The following is a 25,487-nucleotide window of genomic DNA, read 5'->3' as shown; positions in this document are numbered from 1 at the left end:
AATATAGGCATGTATTCCGAATATAGTCATACGTGCTTATGGAAAAGAACTTGCATGGCATCTTTTGTCCTACCCTCCCATGGCAGCGAGGTCCTAATGGAAACTAAGGGATATTAAGGCCTCCTTTTAATAGAGTACCGTAACATAGCATTAGCACATAGTGAATACATGAACTCCTCAAACTATGGTCATCACCGGGAGTGGTCCCGATTATTGTCACTTCAGGGTTGCCGGATCATAACACATAGTAGGTGACTATAGACTTGCAAGATAGGATCAAGAACTCACATATATTCATGAAAACATAATAGGTTCAGATCTGAAATCATGGCACTCGGGCCCTAGTGACAAGCATTAAGCATAGCAAAGTCATAGCAACATCAATGTCAGAACATAGTGGATACTAGGGATCAAACCTAACAAAATTAACTCGATTACATGATAGATCTCATCCAACCCATCACCGTCCAGCAAGCCTACGATGGAATTACTCACGCACGGCGGTGAGCATCATGAAATTGGTGATGGAGGATGGTTGATGATGACGACGGCGACGGATTCCCCTCTCCGTAACCCCAAACGGACTCCAGATCAGCCCTCCCAAGAGGTTTTAGGGCTTGGCGGCGGCTCCGTATCGTAAAACGCAATGAATCCTTCTCTCTGATTTTTTTCTCCCCGAAAGTGAATATATGGAGTTGGAGTTGAGGTTGGTGGAGCATCAGGGGGCCCACGAGGTAGGGGGCGCGCCCCACCCTCGTGGACAGGGTGTGGGCCCCCTGACGTAGATTTTTCTTCCAGTATTTTTCTTATTCTCCAAATAGATGTTCCGTGGAGTTTCAGGTCATTCCGAGAACTTTTGTTTCTGCACATAAATAACACCATGGAAAGTCTGCTGAAAACAGCGTCAGTCCGGGTTAGTTCCATTCAAATCACGCAATTTAGAGTCCAAAACAAGGGCAAAAGTGTTTGGAAAAGTAGATACGACGGAGACGTATCAAAAGCTTTCTTATGTTTTTTTCCAGGGTAAAAGACTTCATATAGCAGAAGACGGGCACCGGAGGCCTGCCAGGGGGCCCACGAGGCAGGGGCGCGCCCAAGGGGTAGGGCGCGCCCCCCACCCTAGTGGCCAGGGTGTGGGCCCCCTCTGGTACTTTCTTCGCTCAGTATTTTTTATTAATTCCAAAAATAACTTCCGTGGAGTTTCAGGACTTTTGGAGTTGTGCAGAATAGGTCTCTAATATTTGCTCCTTTTCCAGCCCAGAATTCCAGCTGCCGGCATTCTCCCTCTTCATGTAAACCTTGTAAAATAAGAGAGAATAGGTATAAGTATTGTGACATAATGTGAAATAACAGCCCATAATATAATAAATATCGATATAAAAGCATGATGCAAAATGGACGTATCAGGCCCCCAGGCGATTGTTTGGCCGCCGGCGCCGAAAAATCGGCCCAGTCGCGCCCCCAAAGGCCCTTTTTTCGCCGGCTCGGGCCGAAATTGGCGCCGGCGGACCCAGGCCGAACCCGGCGCGCTGGGGGCGCTTGGGGGCGCCGGCCGAATCGTTTTTTGCGCGAAAATCGACGGGCCCTCCTTGGCAACAACTCGGCTCTGCTCGTCGCTTCGTCGTCCTCATCGCCTTGGTTCCCGCGGGGGAATCAATGGAAAAGCTGCCGCGCGCTGCCGCGTCGGTCAGCCTCCTTCATTGATGCCTCATGGGCGGCGCAGTGAAGACGGGGCGACGCGCGTCCCTCGCCCGCCACGCGTACACACGGCGGCCACCCGAGCGCCGCCTATATAAGCCGCCCCCTCCTGCACCGGTGCGCCACGCACAGACCTCGCTCTCCACCGACGACGCCCCCGTTCCTCCCTCTCTTCTCGCCGTTTCCAGTTCACCCAATGGCGGAGCACTACCCAGGCGATGGCGCAGCGGCGAACGGCTTCGGCCGCCGCCACCTTCACGAGGACGAAGCCCGACTTCTCTATGAGGCCGAGTACCCAGTCCCGCCGGACATGCGGGTGCCCGGGGTGTGGAGGACCAGCGCCGGCGGGGTCCCAGTGACACCGCCGCCCACCGGGGCAGCCAGGCGTGCAGAGATCGCCCATATCCGTGCCTCTCTGCCGCAGGCGGCGAGAGAAGGGCCGAGGTACACCCCGACAGCACGCTGTGGGAGCCGTACTTCCGTCGCCGCCACGCCGAGCAGCTCGAGGCCACCAACGGCGTCGTGCCCTCCGGGAGGCTCAACGCCGACGGGTGCCGCCCATGGTGGGACGTGCCCGGCCGCACGCTGGAGGCCGTCATCGAGTACATCGAGGGCGGCAACACGCCGAGGCTGGAGTACCCCGCTCCCCCCACCTTCTCCCGCCGGCGTGGGAGCTCGTGGACGCCGAGACGCATGGACCCGGCGTCCTCCTCCTCGTCCGACCGCTCGTCCGGCTCTCCCTCCCTCCTCCCCGTCAAGCCGGAGCCCCAGGAAGCGCCGATCAGCCGGCGCACCCGCAGCTGCGGCGTCCGCATCGCCGAGTCCTCCCCCACCTCTGCCCGGCTCGTCAGGCCGAATGTGGAGTCCGGCCTCCCCGCGGAGTACGAGGCCATAGCCCGGCGCGGCTTCTCTGATGAGGCCACCCTAAAGTGGGCGCGGGATGACTACCTCCGCGACGAGATGGTCCGGCAGTGCCGAGCCCTGCAGGAGATAGCCGCCCGCCAGCGTGGGCGCGAGGACGAGAACGGCATGGTGATCCTCGACAGCGACAAGGACGAGGACGTCCCCAGACCGTCCAACCCGCCGCGCGTCGGCGACCCTGGGCAGGGGAGCAGCAGGGATGGCGGCCGCGGAGGAGGCGACGCCGACGACGCCGACGACGGCGGAGGCGACTACATACAGTTCTACAGGCTCCTCGGCATGTAGAGCTTCAGGGCGGCGGGCGGTGAGGAACGGCGAGGGCGACGGCGGGTCTAGTAGTGTTTTTTTTCTTCTTTTGAAAAATATTTTATGAACTCGCTGAAGTTTAGTTAAATTTGCGCCTTGTTTGTGCGAATGTGGGGCCGGATTTTGTTTTTCAAAAAAAACATGGGCGCGGCGACTGGGGAGCATCACGCCCCAGCACGCGGTTTAGCACCGATACGCCCTCAGGCGGCGATTTTTAGCGCCTCCTGAGGGGACAACGCTGGAGATACTCTCATGGACTCCCTCGAGGAGATGTGGCTCTCTCCCTGTTCAAGATTGCAGTCAGAAAAAATAGACGCTCTAAACCACGACAATTGCTTACATAATCTATCACGAGAATGGCAGGATGCCAGGATTGATGGCTTGCTGAACTTTGGCTGCCCTTCTAGAAAATATTGGTTTACTAGTAGAATGCCCGTGTGTTGCTATGGACTACAACACATATAAGTGAATGAAACAAATCATTAAGAACGTCAGGTCGAAGCTCATTCCTCTCTCGTACGTCCGGACATGTTCAGCAGGCTCCCCAAAATCTAGCTGTCTGGAAATTCAGTCCATATATAAGGGAGAAATATGGTTGTCCGAACTATCCGCCATGTTATCTCGAACACACGGTCCAACACAAAAATCTCATCCATGACACACCCTTTTATTTTCTGATCCAACCCTGCCCTTTAAACGACATCTCTTAAAGGAGCTCTCTCCTTTAAAAACGAATGACGCCTTCTCCTCTTCACACCGTACTTCCCAACGGACCGGCAAGGATTCCCCAACCAACCGCCCATCCGCCGCTCTTTCCTTTAGTTTTAGTATAATATCATTTTCTAACGTGCTTTTTGGGCAAAGGCATGCTCACAATTTTTTACTACATCACAAAAAGCATCATCATATATACTTATCATGCACCCTGAGTTTTCCCCCATCTACCGCCGCGCGCGTGTGTGTGTGTGTTTGCACGCCATCTCGTTTCACTATGTTCCGTGGTTATTCATTAGCTTGTTCCAATTCCAACAATCCTCTGAAAAAATTGTATGGCCTCAAGTTGTAGACCAAGGCATCTTTTGTTTCTTGCCTTAGGTGGATCCTGATTGATAGACAAAAGGCGACACAAACAGTTTTCAACATTTAGCAATATAACCAAAATAAAGGAGGTTCGTGCGGGAGGGGGGGGGGGGGGGGGGGGCATAGAGTGTGATATTTCATGCTCCTTGCAATAATTTGCTGTAAAAGGTCGGCTGGTTATAGACATAAATATGTGCATCTAGCTGAGAAATATATATTGCTATCACGGTCTAGTTAGTAGTCAGCACTAAATTATTGGGAAACCACACAGACTAATTCGTTTCTACGACAAGTAAAACCGGAGAGATGCATGTATCAATAACAGACATAAAACTATTTCACAAAACCAATCATGCACCTACTTACGTTTAATAAAAAAATCAGTATTACATACTTCGGCCTCCTTCAGATGCTCTACAACTTTGCTTGTACTGCCATATCAAATTCTCAACTGTTTAAAACCAGTTTTAAACATTCATAAGATTCTATTTAGTAGTTGCATTAGCCAGGAAATAACTCTTCAATCCACACATCAATATATGATCTCAGGACTAAGTAGAAAGTTACCCTCGAAGTGAAGACAAAAGACACATGATTTGATCGAATTCTTGGTCCAATCTTCCTCGTCCGCTTCATTTCCCCTCTTTTCTGTTTCTTCTCCATTAGTTCTTGGCTCGGATGAACATATCGCCAAGATATGCTCATATGGTTTCGTTTCCAATCCTCAATTCTTCTCTCCATGGCCCTTGCGTAATCTATCATGCGGCTGAGGTGATCAAAGAGCAGTCAGCTAGACACATCTGGTAAATAAGATCTAAATTACAGTACACCCATTTAATGAATCTGTTGACACAATGAACAGGATAAGCGGACAGGGAGGAGCTCCGATGAAGAGCCACATGCTTGTTAAGCTCCCAGCTTTCGGGGGAAGTCCAATACAAAATCAAGTGAAAGTAAAACATTAGTAAAAAAATAACATGCCTTAGATTAAAAAATAGAGATACTTATAATAATCAAAATTTAGCATGCAGAACAATAATACACAAGTTATTCTACCTTGCTTACTTATGTTTGTTTCTAAGTTTACTTATCATTTCCATTTGAGTGGTGGCAAACAACAATCATGGTATGCCAAACTGAATCTCTTCGTGTGTTTCAATTACAAAATAAACGGTACGTGGAGTGCTGAAGTTCAAAAAGAAACTAATAAGCATGTGAGAGTGTTCACAATATTAACTATGCAGAGATGTGCCACTGAGGAGCTGCATAGCAATCTCGTAAATGACACATGGTAACGGCATATCATTTTCTCGCTTTTGTGTAGAACCATGCAAAATGTAACTTGCTGATTTGAATGAAAAACTTTTTCTAACGTGATTTGTTATCTGAACTCTGCGCAATAGCCATGTTCAAATGATAGAGTATGAAATTAGGGGAATATACCAGCTAGATATTGATGAAACCATCTGTGCTCCTTCAGTTGGAAAAAAAGAATGTAAATAGTAAAGTCAACCAATGTATTTCTTGAAAGAGAAATAAAATTGAAAAAGAGACTGACTACAATACGGTTCATGCTTTGTACCGAAGTTAATTTGCTGAGAGTAGCTCATATATTCAATATTTTCAAAGTGGAATATAAATCCTTACATTACGTCGTAGCATTTTTTTAGGCTCATTCAAAATGTTTGCCGCAATAACTGTCTAAAATGATCCAAACTACTCCTTAAACATTGTAGATACATCACACTCCTGGCACACTGATTTTACTAAAAAAAATCTGAAACATTATTTTGTACAGGAATTTAGAAAACAAGGCGAGTTTTTGTACCTGAATATGTGCATGACTTATAGAGAACAAATCATGTTCCCGTACTTAGAGATGACTCTTGGTATGCTAGACCGTCAGCCCATTCAAACGTTCAGATTCTCCTTTGAGTCATCCAAACCTGATTCCACGAGATGGGTAAAATATGTTGCCGCATGAGTTTCATCCAAGCGTGTGTTTTCCTAGAGCAGAGCGGAGCAGATGACCCACCGACGTCGATCGAGCACTACCGGACTCCCCCTCTAAGCCGACGGCCCCAGGCTGTCGGCATAGGCCGTTTGCCGTCGGCTTAGGTCTATGCCGACGGCAGCCATCGGCATATCCCCGTCGGCATAGATCACGTCAGCGCAGTCTTGTCAGACCGTCGGCATAGGGACATATGCCGATGGCTTCCGTACGGCCGTCGGCAGTGATTTTCACCTGACAGCAACGAACGGCGCCGTCAAACGTGCTGACAAACCACGGGCTGCCACGTCGCAGAGACATCTATGCCGACGGCTTGGCCGTCGGCATATCTCTGCCACGTGGCAGCCTCTGGGATCTCCTGGCAGCAGGGGTATGCCGATGGCCAAGCCGTCAGCATATATTTTAATCTATACCGACGGCTTGGCCGTCGGCATATCCCTGCCACGTGGCAGCCACTGGGATGTCCTGGGCATAGATCTGTGCTGTTTTTTTTATTTTCTCTGTTTTCTCTGTTTCAATTCATTTTGACAGCATTTCAAACCAGAAAATATGGGATTATGCAGAAATATGTAGTTCATCATCTAAAGATACTCAAGATCATCATCATCATCATCTAAACATACTCAAGTTCATCATCTAAAGATCATCATCGGCGAAACTTCATGAACGTAAGTATCGCAAGACATGGAACATCATCATCGTCATCTAAAGAAACTAACAAGTAGGAACATGAAAGGTATGGCACGACGGCCACATGCACGGGTATCATCACCGACATCAAGCAAGACCACCGCCGCCAAAACCACCACCGCCGAAACCACCACCGCCAAGACCACCTCCGCCAAAAGCGCCACCGCCAAGACCAGCACCACTCTGCCAGATCAGAGTGACTAGGGTCGACGAAGCAGGAGTCGAGCCATCGGTCCCCTACATGTTTGAGAGAAGATTCTAACGGTAAATAAAATAAACTGAGAAAGTTAGAGAGAAAGAAGATAAAGGGGAAGTACTTACAGCATGCTGGAGGGCTAAGGGAGGCTGCGAATGCCCCGTACTCTCTAACGGGCTCGGGTTGGTAGCCTGAAGCCGTGTGTACGAGACCGAAGGAGTGATCAAGCCACCGAAACACGGATACCGGCCATGGGACTTCCCCTGGATGGCCACCACCGCCGTGTCGTCGATCTGAGACTGGGCGACGTCAGGAACATCCGGATGCAACCTCTGAAATTGCTGAGTGTAAGACTCCAAGTGCTCCTCGGTCTTCCCGTAGTACTGGCTCTCGCCGTCCTTGCGATCACTCCGCTCGCGGGCCAGCTTCCACGACTCAATGTCTGAGAGCGGCCTCTTCAACTTGTCCTCCTGCAACGTCAAACAGAAGTTAGCCATACATAAGAACATGATGGTAAAGAAGAACAAAAATGCATCATGCATATAGATATACCTTCATGGACTTGAAGCCCCAGTGGTTCCTGTTTCCTTGGCCGCGTGTCCCGTCTTTTCCACGGTTAGCCCGGGCCTTGCTGCTCTTGGCAGCAAACTCTGCATCATCGCCGAGCCACCTATCCACCAAACTCGCCCATCCGTCATCCTTTCCAAAGCACCAACGAGGAATAACCTATGCAAATTTTGGAAGCATGACATGTGAGCACGAAACATATAATTGTCTGCTTGAAACAATGAGAAGTCAGTAATAGTTACCTTCATGAACTGCTCCCTGCTCAAGGTAAGTCGTTGCCTCTACGCTTGAGTTTTGGTCATCTTTTGATGAAGGTAGGTGTGGTAGTACTGCGAGACGGCAACCCAGCGCACCTCATACCGCAACCGACGAGCTTTCTTCTTCACAGCCGCCAGCAAGACCACGTCGGCTCTGGCCTTGTGCTCGTCAAGAACTCTATAGAGTTGCTGCAATCATGCATAAAACCAGAAGAAAACATGGCATGAGTTGAGTGATTCAATGATAAAATATGAACAAAACTGAAGACAAGTGATTCAGAAGAGAACTTACCCAAAATTTGGTGATCACGGCCTTAGCGGTCGTCCCGTACTCTGCGTGGTTGTAAGCCTTGTAGTGGGCCCAACTCGTGGCCAAAACCTGCAGCTCCGGGTCCCTGTCTGGCCCCGGGCAGAATAGGCCCGGCCAAAACTCCTTCAACAGGATAGTGATAAGGCCGTTCGGTTTACGGCCCTTTCCGTGAAGGATCCAGTTCCTGCAAAAGAATCAAAGGATTGCCATGTGTACAATAAGAAAATGTTGAAAATATGATTGAGAGGCACTTACTCTGTCCCCGCAGGTTCATTGAGCCACTTGTGCACCTCGATAGAAGGTGGCGTAGGTACTCTGGCAGTACCACGCTGCCACCCCTTCGGAGCACCCGGCGGCAAGTCACCCCATAACTCGGGGTCAACCTCCCCTCCACCACCCTCCTTGCCCTCCTCCTCCTCACCCTCCTCGGCCTCCTCCTCCTCGCCATCAGGAACATACTCCTCCTCCTCAGACTCAGAAGGTGCCTCAGTATAGGAGGGCATCGAAGAAGACCCTCCTATTTCGGACACGGCTCGGAGTTTTTTTCCCCAGGTTCCTCTTCCCCACCTCCTCTAGGGGCTCTCCCCCACCCCCTCCTCCTCTAGGGTCTCCTCCCCTGATCCCTCGACCTCCCTGTGAGGTGTCATCATTGCGTAGTCGGGGGGGGGGGGGGAACCTTGTGGGCTCGTCCACTCCGAGTAAGTGATTTGAATTTGTTGAGGAAACCGGCGCCGCTGGACTTGCCCATGATTAGCAAACCTGCATTAACAAGAGAATAAACAATTAGTAAGGATATCAAATAAACAACCATACGGAAAAGAACATTAATAATAGAAGAGCACATTAAGCATACAGAAAAGAACATTAATAACAGAAGAGCACATTAAGCACATTAAGAACTTACATTTTCTAGAACCCATATGAATCATCACTATTGTAATCTATTTGTCGACCGGTCTCATCATCAGTATCACGCATATCTTCTTCGTTGTCGGACGGAGGTGGAGGCTCTTCCTCATCATCAGCGTCTTCATTTAACTTTTCAAGCATAATTATGTCTCTTTGATTCACAACTGCCTCACCATCAATCCGTGCGTCGTCATCGTTTGGGTCCAGGTCAACATAACCCAAGTCATCATCCTCCTTGTTCCGGACCACATCATCATGTTCCTCTTGAAAGCACACTCCCTCGTATGTCATGGGGTTTATGTTGTAGTAATCATCATCGTTCGGGTCCGATAGCTTACCATGTGGCGACACCTTGAACACAACTTCCCAACCCTTTAGGTACTCTTTCTAGCATGGGTAAGGCAGATAATATACTTGTGTGGCCTGGGTAGCAGCGATAAAGAGATCAGCTCCGGCATAGACGGTTGATGGTTTAACTTCAACTAAACCAACAGAAGGCGTATGCCTCAGACCCTTTTTGGGGTCGAACCATCGGCATTTGAACACAGTGAGACTTAGGTGTTCTCGGCCACGTTTGAATGTAAGCTCGTATATTTTTCCTACCCTTCCGTAGTAATCTACTTTATTATCTCCTTCGATGAAGACTCCGGTATTTATAGTTTTGGGATCAGGTCGACTGTTCTGGTGCTCCTCTGTATGGAAGCGATACCCATTCACATCATACTTTTCGCATGTCTTGATGGCAGGGTCAAAACCCATGGAAACCCATCTCAATTCTTCATCCATTGATTCGTTCGGATCATTTCCCTACAAGTTTAATTGAAATTATAGGGTGCATGAGTTTAATTGGAATTGTAGGGTGAAGTAGGTAATAGGGAAGTGTGAAAATTTACTTTATCCATGAACCACGCAACAAATTTTTTCCTTCCATCAGCACCCTTTCAGAGAAGAGCAAGTGCCTCCGCTTCAGTAGGAGGCGGCATTCCCATCCACTCTTTATCAACGAATCGACTAGAATAAGAAAAGCGGTATAAGAACTAGGCAAAGTGAACATAACGAATTGACTAAAAGAATGGTGCAAAGGTATTACCTCATCCACTCATCCTCAACTTCCTTGATGTTGTGCAAGATATAGAACATGACATCCTCCCACTCATCTCGTGGCATGATATAAGGTGTCGAGCATCCAGCCCTGCCACCTTGCCCGATGAATAGAGGCAGCTTGGGTTTATACTTGGGTTCTTCTGTATTGTATCGAGACACCTTATTGTGCAGCGTGGGAACATGGTCTGGATAGTACGTTGTCCTGAGGTTTGCCACCTCCTCTAGGATAAATTCCTCAGCTATGGAAGCTTCAATCTTAGCTTTTTTCCACATTTCTGTCTCAGATGCTTGTTCTGTCTCTCAGGGCCGTACTACCAACGATTCTGCACAGGGCCCCCCAACAATACCTCGATCGCGAGGTGCAAAGTGAGATGTGTCATCGGAGTAAAGAAGCCTGGCGGGAAGATCTTCTCTAGCTTGCATATCAACTCCGGTGCCTTCTTATGCATTTCTTTTATCATCTCAGGACATACTTCTTTAGCACAAAGCGTACGGAAGAAATGGCTTAACTCCGCAAGCACACGCTAGACACGCTCAGGAACATAGCCCCGAACCTTCACCGGCATAATCCGCTCAATCCATACATGATAGTCATGACTCTTGAGCCCGTCACTTTGCCCGTTGAAAGATTGACCCCCTTACTTATATTCGACGCATAACCATCAGTGAACTTCACGACGTGTTTCATCCACTTGAATGCCTCCATCTTATGATCCTTTTTAAGTACAAAGTCAGCATCTGGCTTGAACCAAGATTTTCGACTGCCTATGGAAGGCTGCATGTGTAGACGTGGTCTATCACAAATATTCTGTTGATCGACTCTAGCATTAACATTATCCTTTGTCTTATCAGGAATGTTGAGGATCGTGCGAAAAAGGGACTCTACGACATTCTTTTCGGTGTGCATCACGTCGATGTTGTATGGAAGTTTGAGGTCCTTAAAATAGGGAAGCTGCGTGAAGGGGGTAATGTGAGTCCAGTTGTGCATCTCACCATATCCTTCAAAACATTTTCCCTTTACCTTTTCCTTTGCTCTCGCCCTCGTCTTCGCCTATGGCTTTGCCTTTGCCTTTGCCTTTCCCTTTGCCGGTAGGCTTAAGAGCTTTCAGCTGAGCAAGCACATCTGCACCAGAAAACGTTGGAATCTCGTTTACTTCATGGACAACTTTGCCTTTTGTGAAGTTCTTCTTGTCTTCCCTATCAGGATGGTCTGGAGGGAGGAACTGTCGATGCAGGTCAAAGGCAACATACTTGCCACCCTTCTTCAGCCAAATGAAAATCAAGGCCTGCATGCACACTGGGCAAGGCATCTTCCCACTTCTACACCATCCGCAGAATAGGGCATAGCCGGGAAAGTCATGCATGCAATACTGTAGCCAAACTTTCATCAAGAAATTTTTCTACAGATGCCGGTCGTATGTCAACCTCGGGAAGTACCAAGAATGGTGCAAATCATCCACCAACGGCTACATAAACACACTCAAATTCTTCCCCGGATATTCAGGCCCCGGAATTATAAGTGACATGAACATGGTCTTGCGTTGCATTATGGCGCCGGGAGGGAGATTGAGAGGAATAACAAATACTGGCCAACAGTTGTATGGATTAGACGACATACCATATGGATTGAAATCATCACCTGATATAGCAATTCTGACATTCCCAGCCTCGGCTGCTTCGTCCGGGTATTCTATATCGAATGACTTCCATGCTTCACCTTCTGATGGATGTACAATTTTATTTGGATTGTACCTTTTCCCTTCCTTGCGCCACTTCATCATTTTGGCAGACTCCTCGGTGATGAAAAGGTGCTGCAGTCTTTTTATAAAATCAAGATACCGAAGAACCTTCACAGGGATTTTTAGCTGCTGCTTCTGACCCTGCTCATCGACCACCTTAATATACCGAGAGGAACCACACTTCCTACAGTAGTTGTCATTCGCATACTCATGCCTAAAAAAAGGCAATTCTTTGGACAAACATGTATTTTCTCATAATCCATGGAGAGTGCCTTCATGATCTCCTCCGTAGCGTACATGGTTTTTGGCAGTTCATGGCCCTCAGGCAGGCTGTTAGCCCATACTCCCAGAAATGCTTCGAAGCAACCTCTGCTACAGCCGTACTTAGCCTTGACTGCCATCAGTTGCGAGATGGCATCCAGCACAGAGAGCTTGGCACCCTCATAAAGAGGTTTCTTTGACGAGGCCAAGATATCCAGGAAGGCCTTTGCGGTTTTCTCCGGCTCCTCCGGTTCATTCGCTGAATGTGACGGAGGTGTCGGCTGTGTAGCAAAGACATCATCTAGCATGTCTCTAACCCCATCGTCCTCATAACCAGCGACGCGTTGTCGTATCACCTCCTCTCTACCATGGTCCCGCTGGGCAAAGTTTATCGTCATATTAAAGCTGGGCATAAATCCATGCGTGCGAAGGTGCTTAGTCATCTCACTCTTATCTCTGCGCATACATCTCTTACATTTGGCACACGAGCATTCTGGCACAATCCTCATTGGACTACGAAATATCTCTTTCAAAAACACATCAGTTTTCTCAACACACTCTGTTGTTACTTGATTCCGACGGAAAAACCCACTATACATCCACTGATTATCTGCCATCTCTGCTTTATTGGAAGCCACACAAAAAAATTAAGGATTCATTTAAATTACTCACATCAATATTTTATTTTTTACAGGGTTGATGAGAAACGACATTTAATCCACCTACATCTCTAATAGGTAAAGATGGGTCCTAATCCCACCCGAGAATGTGTAGATTGAGTACGTTGTCCATGCTCTAACCCATTCCGAGACAAAATTTCGGCAGCACCTCCCCGCTGTTCTCCAAATACACGTCTCGGCAAAATGCCGAGAGAATGTGCATCCAGAGAACAACGGGGAGGCGCTGCCGAAATCCTGTCTCGGAATGGGGTAGAGCATGGACAATGTACCCAATCTACACATCCTCGGGCTGTCCGTGGAAAACGCTGGACAATCCGAAAGAGCTGCGGTGATAAATATGCAATTGAATGCATATTTATCGATGCAACCCTTTCGGACGGAAGACGCCTAGGTTACGCGACTTGATGTGAAAATTTAATCTACTGACATGGAAAAAAGCGGACGAGGTCATGGAATTGTTGCTCACCCTCCGATGTAGACGATGTAGTCGATCAAAGGAGAGGGACGATCGTGGACCAACACCTCCAACGTCGACGATCACTCCACGAAGATGGAACACCACAAATCCTGTTGATTCCACTGAGTGAAAAAAAATTAGGTCATCACCTCACATTAATCATTTGGCACAACTTTATGAATCGACATGAAACAACATGTCAAATTGCAAAAAAAAAAGCTTTATTAAGTATTTTAGAAACCAAGTGCCTTGATTCGCTTCTTATATATGAATCAACATGACCAAAACACTAACTTGACCAATATCCATCCATCTATAATAAGTTGCCAACCATCTATTCATCTATATTCACAAACTTAGTAAAAACTATCTAGTATGTATCTAAATACCTAATAAAACTACACAAAACAAACAAAAAAACATTTTATTCATATATCTAGCATCCATCTATCTATTCATCTAGCATCCATATCCTTCTATCTAGCATCTATCTATTCATCCGGCCACCATGAACACGAGCAGCGACAACAAGGGTTTGTGGGAGGGGGTGCTCACTGGGGCTGGGGGGGGGACGGCGGCGTCTGGCGGTGGAGGGGGGTGCTCACTGGGGCGGGAGGGGACGGTGGTGGACGAGCTGGGCCGGTCGAAGTCGTGGCCACGCGTGCTCGTCGGGGCGGCCCGCGGGCTCCGGGAGGCCGAGCCGGGGTCGGGGAGCCCTGCGACCGGCGGCGGCGCGAGGCGGGGTCAGCGTGGGGCGGGTGGACGGCGACGGCGTGGGGTCGGGGTGGGGTTGGGAGGCCGGGGCGGGGTCGGCGCGGGGCGGGTGGATGGCGGCGGCGCGATGAGGGGCGGAGAGGGTCGGGGTGGAGGCGGGGACGGGCGAGGGAAGGGGAGGGGCGCGGGCGGCGGGGAGCGGCGCGGGTGGAGCGGCGGCGGGCGGCAGACGGCTCGGGTCGAGGCGGGGTGGGGGAGAGGCTGCGGGTGTGTGTGGGAGAGAATGAGTGGAGGAGGGGGTGCCCGCGAGTGGATAAGGCACACTATGCCGACGGCTTAGCCGTCGGCATATATAAATCATGCCACGTGTCATATATGCCGACGGCTAAGTCGTAGGCATAGGTATATTTCTTTTTTTTATGCATCAACTTTGTTCTTTTCTAAAAAAAGTTATGTTTCCACTATGTTAATTATAGACTAGCCTTCCTATACCCTACGTGAAGGGGGTGCCGGCGACGGCGCCGTCAGTGAGGGGAGTTCCGGAGGGCGCGGGCTTGGGGCGGCGCTGAGGCCGAGCAGGAAAGGCCAGAGGGCGCGGGGTCGGGGCGGCGTGGACCGGCCTGGAGAGGTGGCAGGGCGGACGGGGGGGTGGTGGTGGGGTGAGGGGACGAAGAGGGTGGTGGCGGCAACGGGGCGCGGGTGGGCGACATGGGGAATGAGTGTGGAGGGGCCGGCGGCGGCGCCATCCGTGAGGGGGGGCACACCCCTCGCGTGCTGCCTCTTCAAACATGCCACCACACCATCCGGCATGTATGAGGGCCCGGTACGACGCTCCGATGGCATTGCTACCCCCCCAGGGCCCCCGTCCCGCCTAACCCTAGAGCGGTTGACCACGAGATCTAGCCCTTTGACTTCCCACGGACGGGCTTTGACCAGTGGACCTCTCCACCCGGTTGTGTTAGGTCAGCCCAGAGGGGCACTTGGGAGAAACATCCGGGCCAAACCCACAGCTACATCCCCTCCGTGTAGACCCGACGCGTCTGTTTCCCCCTCCAGGTGCCGGCGGCGGCGCCGTCCGTGAGGGGGGCCACACCCCGGAGACGTGTGCCGCCTCTTCAGACATGCCACAACACCACCCCGCATGTATGAGGGGCCGGTGCGATGCTCCGGTGGCGTTGCTACCCCCGAGGGCCCCCGTCCCGCCTAACCCTGGAGCGGTTGACTACGAGATCTAGCCCTTTGACTTCCCAAGGACGGGCTTTGACGAGTGGACCTCTCCACCCGGTTGTGTTAGGTCAGCCTAGAGGGGCACTTGGGAGAATCATCCGGGCCAAACCCACAGCTACATCCCCTCCGTGTAGACCCGACGTGTCTGCTTCCCCCTCCGGGTGCCGGCGGCGGCGCCGTCCGTGAGGGGGGCCACACCCCGGAGACGTGTGCCGCCTCTTCAGACATGCCACCACACCACCCCGCATGTATGAGGGGCCGGTGCGACGCTCCGGTGGCATTGCTACCCCCGAGGGCCCCCGTCACGCCTAACCCTGGAGCGGTTGACCACGAGATCTAGCCGTTTGACTTCCCACGGACGGGCTTTGACCAGTGGACCTCTCCACCCGGTTGTGTTAGGTCAGCCCAGAGGGACACCTGGGAGCAACATCCGGGCCAAACCCACAGCTACATCCCCTCCGTGTAGACCCGACGCGTCCGTTTCCCCCCTCCAGGTGCCGGCGGCGGCACCGTCCGTGAGGGGGGCCACACCCCGGAGACGCGTGCCGGGCGTTTGCAACCGCCACAACACTTTCAGACTTGTGAGAGGCCGCGTACGCAAGATTGGCGGCATGCTAGCCCCCGGAGGGCGCCGTCCACAGTCGTAGACATGCGAAGGGCAATCTGCGTAGAGGGAAGTGTTCGGATACTTCTCCATCACCAAAAATTATGAAAAATTACCATCATTCCTATAGCACATGTGCCCACGTTGTGTAAAAAACTCATGATTTTATCGCGCTCCGAGTATTTAATAATACTCACGCCGCACCGTTACCGCAGAACGTCTACTACTGTATCATCGCCGTCCGTAAGGGGGGCCACACCCCGGAGACGAGTGCCGCCTCGTCAGACATGCCACCACACCACCCCGCATGTATGAGGGCCCGGTACGATGCTCCGGTGGCATTGCTAACCCCCCCAGGGCCCCCTCCCGCCTAACCCTGGAGCGGTTGACCACGAGATCTAGCCCTTTGACTTCCCACAGACGGGCTTTGACCAGTGGACCCTGATAACCCACAAGTATAGGGGATCAATTGTAGCCTCTTTCGATAAGTAAGAGTGTCGAACCCAACGAGGAGCTAAAGGTAGAATTCCTTCAAGTTCTATCGACCACCAATACAACTCTACGCACGCTTAACGTTCGCTTTACCTAGAACAAGTATAAAACTAGAAGTACTTTGTAGGTGTTGTTGGATAGGTTTGCAAGATAATAAAGAGCGCGTAAATAAAAAGTAGGGGCTGTTAAGATAAAGAAACAATAAAGTTAGTATAGCGAGTGTGGAAAAGTGGTGGTAGGAGTTGCGGAATTGTCCCTAAGCAATTGACTACTTTACTAAACCGATAGCAAGTTTCATGTGGGAGAGGCCACTGCTAGCATGTCATCCCTGACTTGGAATTCTATGCACTTATGATTGGAACTATTAGCAAGCATCCGCAACTACTAACGTTCATTAAGGTAAAACCGAACCATAGCATTAAGATATATTGGTCCCCCTTCAATCCCGTATGCATCAATTTCTATGCTAGGTTGAAGCTTCTGTCACTCTTGCCCTCCAATACATAGTCCTATCAACATACAACTAACCCTATGGTGTGATCCACGCGCGCGCTCATATGATGGGCACCAAAGAACAGCAACATAACCACAAGCAAATTAAATCAATCATAGCAATTCATCCACCACCGATACGACAACGAAAATCTACTCAGACATCATAGGATGGCAACACATCATTGGATAATAATATGAAGCATAAAGCACCATGTTCAAGTAGAGGGTACAGCGGGTTGCGGGAGAGTAGACCGCTGTAGATAGATGGGGGAAGGTGATGGAGATGTTGGTGAAGATGATGGAGGTGTTGGTGTAGATCGCGGTGATGATGATGGCCCCCGGTGGCACTCCGGCGCCATCGGAAGCGGGGGGAGAGAGCCCCCTTCTTCTTATTCTTCATTGACCTTCTTCCTAGATGGGAGGAGGGTTTCCCCTCTGGTCCTTGGTTTCCATGGCATGGGAGGGCAAGAGCGCCTCCGAGATTGGATCTGTCTCTCTGTCTCTCTCTGTTTCTGCGTTCTCTGACTCTGCCCTTTCACCGTTTCGTATATATATGGAGATCCGTAACTCCGATTGGATTGAAACCTTTGCCCAGATTTTTCTCTGAAAATTAGCTTTCTTGCGGCCAAAGAAGAGCAGCAACCGCCTTACAGGGGGCCCATGAGGCGGGCAGGCGCGCCCACCTGCCTCGTGCCCCCCTCGGGCACTGTCTCGCGTTGATTCTTCTTCCCATATTCTCCAAATATTCCAAAAATATTTTTCGTCCGTTTTTATCCCGTTTGGACTCCGTTTGATATGGTTTTTCTGTGAAACATAAAACATGCAACAGACGGGAACTGGCACTGGGCACTGGATCAGTATGTTAGTCCCAAAAATAGTATAAAAAGTTGCCAAAAGTGTATGAAAGTTGAATAATATTGGCATGGAACAATAAAAATTTATAGATACGACGGAGACGTATCAGCATCCCCAAGCTTAATTCCTGCTCGTCCTCGAGTAGGTAAATGATAAAAAAGATAATTTTTGATGTGGAATGCTACCTAGCATAATCTTGATCACGTATCTAATCATGGCATGAATATTAAGACACGAGTGATTCAAAGCAATAGTCTATCATTTGACATAAAGACAATAATACTTCAAGCATACCAACCAAGCAATTATGTCTTATCAAAATAACCTAGCCAAAGAAAGCTCATCCCTACAAAATCATATAGTCTGGCTATGCTCCATCTTCACCACACAAAGCATTCAAATCATGCACAACCCTGATGACAAGCCGAGCAATTGGTTCATACTTTTTAACACGCTTCAGCCTTTTCAACCCTCACGCAATACATGAGCGCAAGCCATGGACATAGCACTATAGGTGGAATAGCATATGATGATGGAGGTTGTGTGGAGAAGACAAAAACGGAGAAAGCATAACATTGACGCGGCTAATCAACGGGCTATGGAGATGCCCATCAATTGATGTCAATGTGAGGAGTAGGGATTGCCATGCAACGGATGCACTGGAGCTATAAGTATATGAAAGCTCAAACTGAAAACTAAGTGGGTGTGCATCCAACTTGCTTTCTCATAAAGACCTAGGGCATTTGAGGAAGCCCATCGTTGGAATATACAAGCCAAGTTCTATAATGAAAATTCCCACTAGTATATGAAAGTGATAACTCAAGAGACTCTCTATATAAAGAACATGGTGCTACTTTGAAGCACGAGTGTGGTAAAAGGATAGTAACATTGTCCCTTCTCTCTTTTTCTCTCATTTTTTTCTTTTTTCTTTTTTTCTCTCTTTTTTTGGTGGGCTTCTTTGGCCTCTTTTTTTATTTGGGCTTCTTTGGCCTCTTTTATTTTGATAACCTCACATGGGACAATGTTCTAATAATGATGATCATCACACTTTTATTTACTTACAACTCAATATTACAACTCGATGTCTAGAACAAAGTATGACTCTATATGAATGCCTACGGCGGTGTACCGGGATGTGCAATGATCTAGCGTAGCAATGACATCAAAAAATGGACAAGCCATGAAAACATCATGCTAGCTATCTTACGATCATGCAAAGCAATATGACAACAAATGCTCAAGTCATGTATATGATGATGATGGAAGTTGCATGGTAATATATCTCGGAATGGCTATGGAAATGCCATGATAGGTAGGTATGGTGGCTGTTTTGAGGAAGATATAAGGAGGTTTATGTGTGATAGAGCATATCGTATCACGGGGTTTGGATGCACCGGCGAAGTTTGCACCAACTCTCGAGGTGAGGAAGGGCAATGCACGGTACCAAAAAGGCTAGCAATGATGGAAGGGTGAGAGTGCGTATAATCCATGGACTCACATTAGTCATAAAGAATTCATATACTTATTACAAAAGTTTATTAGCCCTCGAAGCAAAGTACTACTATGCATGCCCCTAGGGGGATAGATTGGTAGGAAAAGACCATCGCTCGTCCCCGACCGCCAGTCATAAGGAAAGCAATCAAAGAACACCTCATGCTCCAACTTTGTTACATAACGGTTCACCATACGTGCATGCTACGGGACTTGCAAACCTTAACACAAGTATTTCTCAATTTCACAATTACTCAACTAGCACGACTCTAATATCACCACCTTTATATCGCAAAACTATTGCAAGGAATCAAACATATCATATTCAGTGATCTACAAGTTTTATGTAGGATTTTATGACTAACCATGTGAATGACCAGTTCCTGTCATCTCTCCAAATAAATATAAGTGAAGCAAGAGAGTTTAATTATTTCTATAAAAGATATGCCCACGCTCTAAAAAATATAAGTGAAGCAAAAGAGCATTCTACAAATGGCGGTTTTCTATGTGAAGAGAAACAGGCAATCCAAACTTCAAATGATATAAGTGAAGCACATGAAGCATTCTATAAAGCCATACTCAAAGATATAAGTGAAGTGCAATGAGCATTCTATAAATCAACCAAGGACTATCTCATACCAGCATGGTGCATAAAAGAAAAATGAAAACTAAATGCAAAAGACGCTCCAAGACTTGCACATATTGTATGAACGAAACGAATACGAAAACATACCGATACTTGTTGAAGAAAGAGGGGATGCCTTCCGGGGCATCCCCAAGCTTAGACGCTTGAGTCTCCTTGAATATTTACTTGGGGTGCCTTGGGCATACCCAAGCTTGAGCTCTTGCCTCTCTTCCTTCTTCTCACATCGAGACCTTCTCGATCATCGAACACTTCATCCACACAAAACTTCAACAGAAAACTCAGCAAGATCCGTTAGTATAATAAAGCAAATCACTACTCTAAGTACTGTTGCAAACCAATTCATATTTTGTTTTTGCATTATAGCTACTGTAATATAACTTTTTCATGTCTTAATCCACTGATATAAATCGATAGTTTCATCAAAACAAGCAACCTATGCATCAAAAACAGAATCTGTCTAAAACAGAACAGTCTGTAATAATCTGAACATTCACCATACTTATGATACTTGAAAAATTCTGCCCAAATTAGGAAAAATAAAAAATTTGTATAGAAAGAAAGTGCAAAAAGAATCAGAACCGTTTGACGTTCGAGTAAAATATTAAAAATCGCACACTACAGCCAAAGTTTCTGTCCTGCACCGTACAAACCAACAAGCATCGTAAACATCCTAAAGGCAAACCTAGGCACATTATTTTTATAACACAATGGAATTGTACAAGGGGATAATTATTTTTTTTGAAAAGTTTCTGTAATTAAGATTCACAAAGTTTCCATGGGCATGAACAAAGTTCAAGGACGTCCCCCACTTTCACAATGCTCGTCTATCTCACTTTCACTTTTCTTTTTAAAAAAGTTTTAGGCTCCCCTCTTTATTTTTTTGTTTTTAAACTATATAAAAGCACTCAATAGAAATAAATGACTCTCTAAAACTTCTGGGTTGTCTCCCTGGCAGCGCTTTCTTTAAAGCCATTAAGCTAGGCATAAAGTGCTCAAGTAATGGATCCACCCGGATCCCAAGGTATATCAAAGCCAATTTGAATTAGCAATGATTTGTGATTTATTAGTGAGCACAAAGTGACATATATCAAGCAATGACAAAGACTAACTCTCTTCCTATGCATCGGCATGTCATAAAAGAACAATTCATGCACACATAGTAAAGGCCAATGCATAGTATCACTAGTAGGAAAAGGGGCTTTTACCCCGGTTCATAAGGGCCTTTAGTCCCGGTTCAGGAACCGGGACTAAAGGGTCGTTACTAATGCCCTAGCCCTTTAGTCCCAGTTCTTACACGAACCGGGACTAAAGGCCGTCCACGTGGCCGGTGCGGGGAGCCCAGTCAGGAGGGCCTTTGGTCCCGGTTGGTGCCACCAACCGGGACCAATAGGCATCCACGCGTCAGCACCTGGCAGGAGCTGAGGTTTTTGTTTTTTTGAAAGGGGGTGGTTTAGGGGTTTTGGGGGGTTAATTTAGGTGTTTCATATATTGTGTTAGCTAGCTAATTAATAGAGAGAAGTGTCCTCTCTTATCTCCGTGCTTGGTCGACGCTACGTACTATATACGTATGGAGAGGAGTAGACACGCTAGCTAGTAATCAAATGAAGGAAACAGAAGATCGTCATGAACATATGCATACAGAGAGAAGTGATATCGACCACCTCTCCTTCTCCGAGATATTGGTCGAACAACAAGTTCTCGTATATCTATCCGACACTACCGGCTACATATATACAATAATTATCTCTTACAATACAATCTCCTAATTATATTGTAGGAACACAGGGTCCACATAGTATTCTCCGTTTTCAGCGATCATGTGGTCAAGGAAGAATGCCGCCAATTCCTCTTGAATTCCTAGCATACGATCTTCTGCTAGGAGTTGATCCCGCTTCCGAAAAATCTAATTTGAAGAAGGGGGTCAATACATATATATATGAATAAATGAAACTCAACACAAATGATGGTAATAAAATAAAATTGTGAATATTATTGCTTACGCACTTCATATTGTTCTTCAGTGGAGCCCCGCTCACAGGTATGGTAGCGGATGGACTCGCAAACGTAGTATCCACAGTAATTATTCCCGGGTTGCTGCCACAACCACTTTACAAGAAATAGAGGTCAATCAAACTGATAAGCAAGCATGCTAAATGGTATTGATCAAACTAGCGCTTGAATCACTAGGAGATGCGCGGAACATGCTACTATAGTACTTACTTTCGGGTGTCTAAATTGCAGCTGGTTCGGCAGTCCCGGGGCTTTTGAGGTGAATTTTCTCCAAACCCTGCCAGACAAAGAAAACAATTACTTGATATCAGGAAATGAACAAAGTTGCAGATATGGTGGATAATGATCGATTTAACTTACTTCTGGAGCATTTGAGTCATGTTCGCATAGTCCTGGGGATCTTTCTCGTCACGAGTCTAAGACGGTTACTACTCCCGGCTCAAGCTTAATCTCTAGGAGAATATAGTGGAAGCTGCGCATGGATGCATAAGTCATCAATTACATTACCATAACCTGGACTAATAAGGGAAACCGAATATCCAGAAGACAGTAACACTCACTTGAAGTTGTAAGGAAAGAGTATTATATCTTTGTTTTGATTTAAGACCAACGATTGTAGCAAGTTGGCCTCGGCTTCTTTGGGATGTTTTTCAACCGTATATGCATCTATGAGATTTGTGTTGATGAACCCAATATCACCGATTTGTCTTTTCTTCAATTCGGCGATCTTCAATCTGCATAATATAGTGAGGATAAGTATAAATACATGCAATGAAAGAGCTGACCTATATAGAGAGACTTAATGACAGAAGTAGTACTACTTACAGACAGTAGCAAGTGATCGTTGTTTTATCGAGGGACTTTAGATTGTAAAACTGGAAGAAATCCTCAAACGGAACATTCAGCAGTTCAATTCCAACGAGGTCATGCTCCGGTTTAACTCTCAGCGTCAAAGTACTCATCCCATCAGACTCTCTGCAGGTTTTCATGTACCAATCATGTAGTCTTCGCATCATCGTGCTTAGAGATCTGACATCTTTGACGAGAGGCTTCCCGTAATGGTATTTGTGGTTGTCCACCTCCATGATTTCATAATGTACATCATCGGGCAGGTAATCTCCAAGATTGCTATAACCGGGCACCATACCTGGATCATTAGCGACGATGTCTTTTGACACCTTGAGCGGGGGGCACGATTGGTTCGCTTGTTCGCCGAGCTGGGCAATTTTTTTCCCAGCTCGTCGTTCTTTCATCCTTTGATCACTGACAGTACTTCCCGACCGCTCCGCTTCGGCATATGCCTTTCCAAGAACGCGCTCATAGTTGCCTCTTGGCAGAGACTTTGGTGGTTTTGTCAGGGCAGCCAGAGTGCGCTTTGCTTTCACCGGATCTACCTTCTCCTCCGGAGGTGGATGTTTCTTTGCTTTGACCCCTTCAAAGAAGTTCTTCACTTCGGCTCGCACGATCTTCGCGTTCTCCTCCTCGGTCCTCTCATATGGTAACTTCTCTGGAGTCTTCAGAGAAGGACCGAATCTGTATTGCCTCCCGCCTCTGGCAGCTGTACTGCTAGACGCCGGCAGAGCAGACGGAGCGGCTGCGGCTGTCTTCTTTCCTTGCTTATGAGGCGGAGGAGAAGGACTACGACGCGCCGGAGCAGCCGCAGCGGCGGCGGGTCTCTTCCGCCCTTGCTGACGAGGCGGAGAAGGAGGAGGCTGGCTGCTCTGGCGCGCCGGCGCTGGCAGAGAAGGAGGCGGAGTGCCGCCACGCGCCGGAGAAGGAGGCCGAGTGCCTTGATCACTCGCCGGAGGAGGAGGCGGAGGAGGAGGCGGAGTGCCCTTACTCGCCGGAGCCGTCCAGTTCGGCAGCTTGATGAGCTCCTTCCGCCATAGGCATGGAGTCTTCAGAGCTAAACCCAGCCGAGTCTCCCCTTCACCGGTAGGGTGGTCAAGCTGGAGGTCCTCAAATCCCTCCATTATTTCATCCACCATCACCCTAGCATATCCTTCTGGAATCGGCCGGCAGTGGTAGGTTGCGCCGGGTTCAGTAGGTAAAACAGAGCCAACAGCCGCCTTGACTTTCAAGTTCTGCCATTCCGCCATAAGGTGGCAATGTTGAGACTCCGTGATAGCATCCACGGGGTAGCTAGGAGTAGCCGCATGCTCCAGCGGAGGCAGCTCGGTGGAAGACATGCTGCTTCTACGCTGAGATGGCGGTGTAGCTTCGGGGGCAGTTTCGGCATCTCTATTGCCGTCTCGTTCCTCTAGCACTTGAACCCTTTCGTGCAGACGCTGAATTTGGATCTGCTCCACTTTTTTCCTCCTCTCCTGGGTTTTGTAACCGCCCGCGTCTGGAAAACCAGCCTTCCACGGAACGGAGCCTGGCGTGCCTCTTGTCCGTCCAGGGTGCTCAGGATTCCCGAGGGCCATTGTGAGCTCGTCGTTCTCTCTGTCTGGAACGAACGTCCCTTGCTGCGCTGCATCGATATAGTGCTTAAGCTTCTTGATGGGTATTGCAAGTTGCTCGTCCGTCCAACGACACCTCCCTGATACAGGGTCCAAGGTTCCGCCAGCCCCGAAGAACCAAGTCCGGCAACGGTCTGGCCAGTTCATTGTCTCTGGTTCGATCCCTTTATCAAGCAGATCCCTCTCAGACTTGGCCCACTTAGGCCGGGCTTTGAGGTAGCCACCTGACCCCGTGCGATGGTGAAGCTTCTTCTTCGCAGCATTCTGCTTGTTTGTCGCTGACATCTTCTTACTCTTTTCCGATGTCTTGTGGGCCACAAATGCGGGCCAGTGATCTCTGATCTTCTCATACCGGCCGACGAATTCTGGTGTCTCTTCTTTGTCGACAAAAGTTTTCAGCTCATTCTTCCACCTCCTGAATAGGTCTGCCATCTTCTTAAGAGCATGAGACTTGATTAATTGCTCTATAACTGGCTTCTCCGGATCCTCCTCTGGCGGTAGGGTGAAATTTGCCTTCAGCTCAGTCCAAAGATCATCTTTCTGCATATCATTGACATAAGACACCTCAGGGTCTTCCTTCTTAGGCTTATACCATTGGTGGATGCTGATCGGGATCTTGTCCCTAACTAGAACCCCACACTGAGCAGCAAAAGCATCCTTTGTCCGGAGGGGTTCAATCGGTTGGCCGTCGCGCGCGATTGCTGTGATCTCAAACCTTTCATCCAAGCGCAACTTTCTCTTCGGGCATCGTCTCTTTACCGCAGTTGTGCTCGATCCGGAGGGCTAGAAAAAAGAAGAAAGACGAGTGTTAATTAATATGTGTACAAACCAAAACAATGAATGCATCAATTAGCTAGTCAGCACAGGCTTAACTAATATATTTACCTGGGCGGACTCTGTTCGGTCACCGGAGCCGTCACCACGGGCTCCTTCTTGCACCAGCATTGGGTCACCGGAGCCATCATAATCATGTCTTTCCTCCTCCACTCTTCGATCACCGCAGCCTGCTTCTTCACCCTGTTCTTCCAGACCATCATTGTCGTTAAGATACGACAAGATATCACCTCCGGCTAAGATTATGTCCCCCAACACATCTTCTGCTTGCTCATCTCGTCCGTGCTCCATTGTTTCTGCAAATATTACAACATGACAATTATTACACAAACATGACAGCGGGTGGATATATTAGTGCAAACGTTAACCTAGCTTATTCCGGGTTTGGGGTGGCCTAGGCAACGCTTCAAGGGTAGGGGCGCGGCGGGAGGGGGTAGGAGACCGACATCATTTTTTTCTAGGGTTTGGGTG

This window comes from Aegilops tauschii, chromosome 7 (genome assembly GCF_002575655.3).
Source record: "Aegilops tauschii subsp. strangulata cultivar AL8/78 chromosome 7, Aet v6.0, whole genome shotgun sequence".
Taxonomy (NCBI): domain Eukaryota; kingdom Viridiplantae; phylum Streptophyta; class Magnoliopsida; order Poales; family Poaceae; genus Aegilops; species Aegilops tauschii.
The sequence above is the reverse complement of the archived record's forward strand: the minus strand, read 5'-3'. Positions refer to the sequence as shown.